The 5,492-nt window shown below is 44.3% G+C and overlaps 1 non-coding gene across 1 annotated transcript; it reads right to left on the bottom strand.

Annotated features, from left to right (window-relative positions):
• Nucleotides 1-4,458: 4,458 nt before the first annotated feature.
• Trnat-ugu lies at nucleotides 4,459-4,532 on the bottom strand. The gene has a single exon. It is a non-coding gene; the product is annotated as a tRNA-Thr (tRNA).
• Nucleotides 4,533-5,492: the final 960 nt, after the last annotated feature.

Here is a 5,492-nt window from a genome sequence, read left to right as displayed (position 1 = left end):
CAACGTATACGTTCTGCAACATATTTAACCAGATAGATACTGCCTGCAGGAAAATTAAAGAGACCTTTGGAGAAAAGAGAACCACTTGTATGAATATCAAGAGCTCAGATGGAAACCCAGTTATAAGCAAAGAAGGGAAAGCAGAAAGGTGGAAGGAGTATATGGAGGGTCTATACAAGGACGATGTACTTGAGGACAATGTTATAGAAATGGAAGAGGATGTAGATGAAGATGAAATGGGAGATATGATACTGCGTGAAGAGTATGATAGAGCACTGAATGACTTAAGCCGAAACAAGGCCCCGGGAGCAGATAACATTCCATTAGAACTACTGACAGCCTTGAGAGAGCCAGTCCTGACAAAATTCTACCATCTGGTGAGCAAAAAGTATGAGCCAGGCGAAATACCCTCAGACTTCAAAAAAAATACTAACGCGAATTCTTTACAGACGAATAGAAAGACTGGTAGAAGCCGACCTCGGGGAAGATCAGATTGGATTCCGTAGAAATATGGGAACACGTGAGGCAATACTGACCCTACGCCTTATTTTAGAAGCTAGATTAAGAAAAGGCAAACCTACGTTTCTAGCATTTGTAGACTTGGAGAAAACTTTTGACAATGTTGACTGGAATACTCTCTTTCAAATTGTGAAGGTGGCAGGGGTAAAATATAGGGAGCGAAAGGCTATTTACAATTTGTACAGAAACCAGATGGCAGTTATAAGACTCGAGGGACATGAAAGGGAAGCAGTGGTTGTGAAGGGAGTGAAACAGGGTTGTAGCCTCTCCCCGATGTTATTCAATCTGTATATTGAGCAACCAGTAAAGGAAACAAAAGAAAAATTCGGAGTAGGTATTAAAATCCACGGAGAAGAAATAAAAACTTTAAGGTTCGCCGATGACATTGTAATTCTGTCAGAGACAGCAAAGGACTTGGAAGAGCAGTTGAACGGAATGTACAGTGTCTTGAAAGGAGGATATAAGATGAACATCAACAAAAGCAAAACGAGGATAATGGAATGTAGTCGAATTAAGTTGGGTGATGCTGGGGGAATTAGATTAGGAAATGAGACACTTAAAGCAGTAAAGGAGTTTTGCTATTTGGGGAGCAAAATAACTGATGATGGTCGAAGTAGAGAGGATATAAAATGTAGACTGGCTATGGCCAGGAAAGCGTTTCTGAAGAAGAGAAATTTGTTAACATCGAGTATAGATTTAAGTGTCAGGAAGTCGTTTCTGAAAGTATTTGTACGGAATGTAGCAATGTATGGAAGTGAAACATGGACGATAAATAGTTTGGACAAGAAGAGAATAGAAGCATTCGAAATGTGGTGCTACAGAAGAATGCTGAAGATTAGATGGGTAGACCACATAACTAATGAGGAGGTACTGAATAGGATTGGGGAGAAGAGGAGTTTGTGGCACAACTTAAGAAGGGATCGGTTGATAGGACATGTTCTGAGGCATCAAGGGATCACCAATTTAGTATTGGAGGGCAGCGTGGAGGATAAAAATCGTAGAGGGCGACCGAGAGATGATTACACTAAGCAAATTCAGAAGGATGTAGGGTTTAGTAGGTACTGGGAGATGATGAAGCTTGCACAGGATAGAGTAGCATGGAGAGCTGCGTCAAACCAGTCTCAGGACTGAAGACCACAAGAACAACAACAACCATGCTTAATGTTCACTGATGTAAAAAAGATGTTCCATTCCCTACTTCGCCATCTTATGAGACTATTGTTTCCGTTTTCTTTCTTTTGCTTTGTAAAATAGCCTATGTTCTTCCTGAAAGTTCAAGCTATCTCCACACCAAATTTCACTGAAGTCGGCACAGTGGTTCAGGGGTGAAAACGTAACAGACATATTAGCGTGGATATGTGGTTAAAATACGTTAAGGACTATGCACTGATGATCCAAAAATATTGTGACCGCCTGCTTAATAGCTTCCGGTCACAAAAACTGACAACGGTCGGGAGAGCAGTGTGGTGAGCACATACCCCTCCGTATCTGCATCCGATGAGCAGAGTTGTGGATGACACGGCGAACGGTCGGTACCGTTGGGCCATCAAGGGCTGTAGACCGGTGTTTACTGTTTGTTTTACGCAGTAGCTCGTTTGTCCTTCTTTTGAACGAAGTACACCACTGATTCTGCGTATCAGTGATCCGACAGTTCGTTGGCAGGTTTATGGAGGTATGTGGCGTTAAAGATCTAAGCACAGGCCACGTAATTCGTGGAAATAACGGGCCTCCGATCTGCGTATGCGGTGATGGTACATGATAGTGACTCACTCGGGTTCCATACGAATTACATGAGGCGAATTTGGTCACCAAGACATCAACGTGAGTTCAGTATAACGCTCTTCAAACCACTGTACCACGGTCCCGGCTGCGAGACACGGACATTTATACTGCTGAAAGATGACATCTACATCTACATCTACATGATTACTCTGCAATTCACATTCAAGTGCTTGGCAGAGGGTTCATCGAACCACAATCATACTATCTCTCTACCATTCCACTCCCCAACAGCGCGCGGGAAAAACGAACACCTAAACCTTTCTGTTCGAGCTCTGATTTCACTTATTTTATTTTGATGATCATTCCTACCTATGTAGGTTGGGCTCAACAAAATATTTTCGCATTCGGAAGAGAAAGTTGGTGACTGAAATTTCGTAAATAGATCTCGCCGCGACGAAAATCGTCTTTGCTTTAATGACTTCCATCTCAACTCGCGTATCATATCTGCCACATTTCTCCCCTATTACGTGATAATACAAAACGAGCTGCCCTTTTTTGCATCCTTTCGATGTCCTCCGTCAATCCCACCTGGTAAGGATCCCACACCGCGCAGCAATATTGTAACAGAGAACGAACGAGTGTAGTGTAAGCTGTCTCTTTAGTGGACTTGTTGCATATTCTAAGTGTCCTGCCAATGAAACGCAACCTTTGGCTCGCCTTCCCCACAATATTATCTATGTGGTCCTTCCAACTGAAGTTGTTCGTGATTTTAACACCGAGGTACTTAGTTGAATTGACAGCCTTGAGAATTGTACTATTTATCGAGTAATCGAATTCCAACGGATTTCTTTTGGAACTCATGAGGATCACCTCACACTTTTCGTTATTTAGCGTCAACTGTCACCTGCCACACCATACAGCAATCTTTTCTAAATCGCTTTGCAACAGATACTGGTCTTCGGATGACCTTACTAGACGGTAAATTATAGCATCATCTGCGAACAATCTGAGAGAACTGCTCAGATTGTCAACCAGGTCATTTATATAGATCAGGAACAGCAGAGGTCCCAGGACGCTTCCCTGGGGAACAGCTGATATCACTTCAATTTTACTCGATGATTTGCCGTCTATTACTACGAACTGCGACCTTCCTGACAGGAAATCACGAATCCAGTCGCACAACTGAGACGATACCCCATAGGCCCGCAGCTTGATTAGAAGTCGCTTGTGAGGAACGGTGTCAAAAGCTTTCCGGAAATATATAAATTCGAAATCAACTTGTGATCCCCTGTCGATAGCGCCCATTACTTCGTGCGAATAAAGAGCCGTCAGGGAAGATATCAAGCACGAAGGGATGCAAGTGGTACGTAGGTGTCAGCGTGTGTTCGGTTACTACTACTGGTCCCATGCTAGCGCAGGAGAATGTCTCCCGTAATATAATATTGCCTCCAGCAGCCTGCATCCGTGGCGCGCTGTACGTTTCAACCCGCCGTTCACATCAATGACGGCGTTTGTGGAGATGACCATCAACCTAGTATAGCAAAAACGTGATTCACTCGAACAGTCAACACGTTTCCTTTGGCCGACGGTCGAATGCCAATAGTCCCGTGACCACTGCAGTCGTAATTGACGATGTCTTTCGGTCAACATGTGGACACCTAACGGTGGTCTGCTGTGTGGTTCCATGTTCAACAAAGTACAATGAACGATGTGCTTCTAAACACTTGTGTGTGCACCAGCGTTGTTCTCTTTAGGTAGAGATGCCACAAATCACGATCTATCCTACTTTACAGAGCAGACAGACTTCTGAAGCCCACGTTCTGTGAAAAGACGTGGACGTCCGATCATTAGTGTCTAGTGGTAGTTTGACTGTTCTTCTAACCCTTTCCGTAGATGCCCACGACAGTGGCACATAATTGTCGACCAGCTTTCGGTTTTCGAGATAAACGTTCACATGCTCTGCGTAATAATAATCTACCCTTTGTCCAAGTCGATTATCTCAATGGATTTTCCCATTTGCAGCCGACATCTTCGTTAGGATGATCCCCCATCCGTGTCTGTTCCGGACCACATCCTTCTGTTACCGCGTCATGTGCCCCCAACGCCACCCGGCTGCATCCAACGCCGCCGTGGGCAATGGTCACAATTTCAATGAAATGAACACCCTTAGCTTCATACAGCCGTGGGTATACATCAACGGGGACAGATGAAAATGTGTGCCCCGACCGGGACTCGAACCCGGGATCTCCTGCTTACATGGCAGACGCTCTGTCCATCTGAGCCACCGAGGACACAGAGGATAACGCGACTGCAGGGATTTATCTCTGGCACGCCTCCAGCGAAACCCACATTCTCAACGTATTGTCCCGCACTACATTCTTAGTGCCCCCGCCCATTATACTCATTACTCGCGGCGCGTTGCCGATTCCCGTAAGAGTTCGGGCACTGTTTGTGCATTCGCACAGAGGAAGATGATGGTCAAGTGGCCGGTGAGCCATAACTATATATATACTAAGATGGTATCTGTTCTTTCGGACATGTCCGAAAGAGCAGATACCATCGGTGACCATGCAGCTCGTTAGAATGAAATTACAATTACTACGAATGTAGTGCGGGACAATACGTTGAGAATGTGCGTTTCGCGGGAGGCGTGCCAGAGATAAATCCCTGCAGTTGCGCTATCCTCTGTCTCCTCGGTGGCTCAGATGGACTGCCGGCACGGTAGCTCAGCGTGTTCGGTCAGAGGGCTAGCTGCCCTCTGTAATAAAAAAAAACGGAGTTAATGGATCAACAACGAACTGAAACGGGTGTCTTTCGACAACCGCCTAGAGCAGATGAAAAAAAAAAAAAATGGATAGAGCGTCTGCCATGTAAGCAGGAGATCCCGGTTTCGAGTCCCGGTCGGGGCAACACATTTTCGTCTGTCCCCGTTGACGTATGTCAACTCCTTTAAGCAGCTAAGGGTGTTCATTTCACTGTAATTTCATTCTAACGAGTTGCATGGTCACCGATGATATCCGTTCTTTCGGACAAGTCTGAAAGAACAGATACCATCTTAGTATATAAATGGTCATAATGTTATGGCTTATCAACGTATAAGTATTGTATTCATTGCGTTGAATCGTCTTAAGTAGAAATATCAACCAATAAAAGCATTTCAGATATATGATAATGTTCTAAGTAGAACATATCAACCAATAAAAGCAATTTCAGAAGTATGGTAATGTTCTAATCTCAAAGAGGATATAGCT

Source organism: Schistocerca americana, chromosome 7, assembly GCF_021461395.2.
Source record: "Schistocerca americana isolate TAMUIC-IGC-003095 chromosome 7, iqSchAmer2.1, whole genome shotgun sequence".
In the NCBI taxonomy this organism is placed as follows: Eukaryota; Metazoa; Arthropoda; class Insecta; order Orthoptera; family Acrididae; genus Schistocerca; species Schistocerca americana.
Note: the sequence above shows the minus strand (reverse complement) of the source record. Positions and strands in the feature narration are given on the sequence as shown.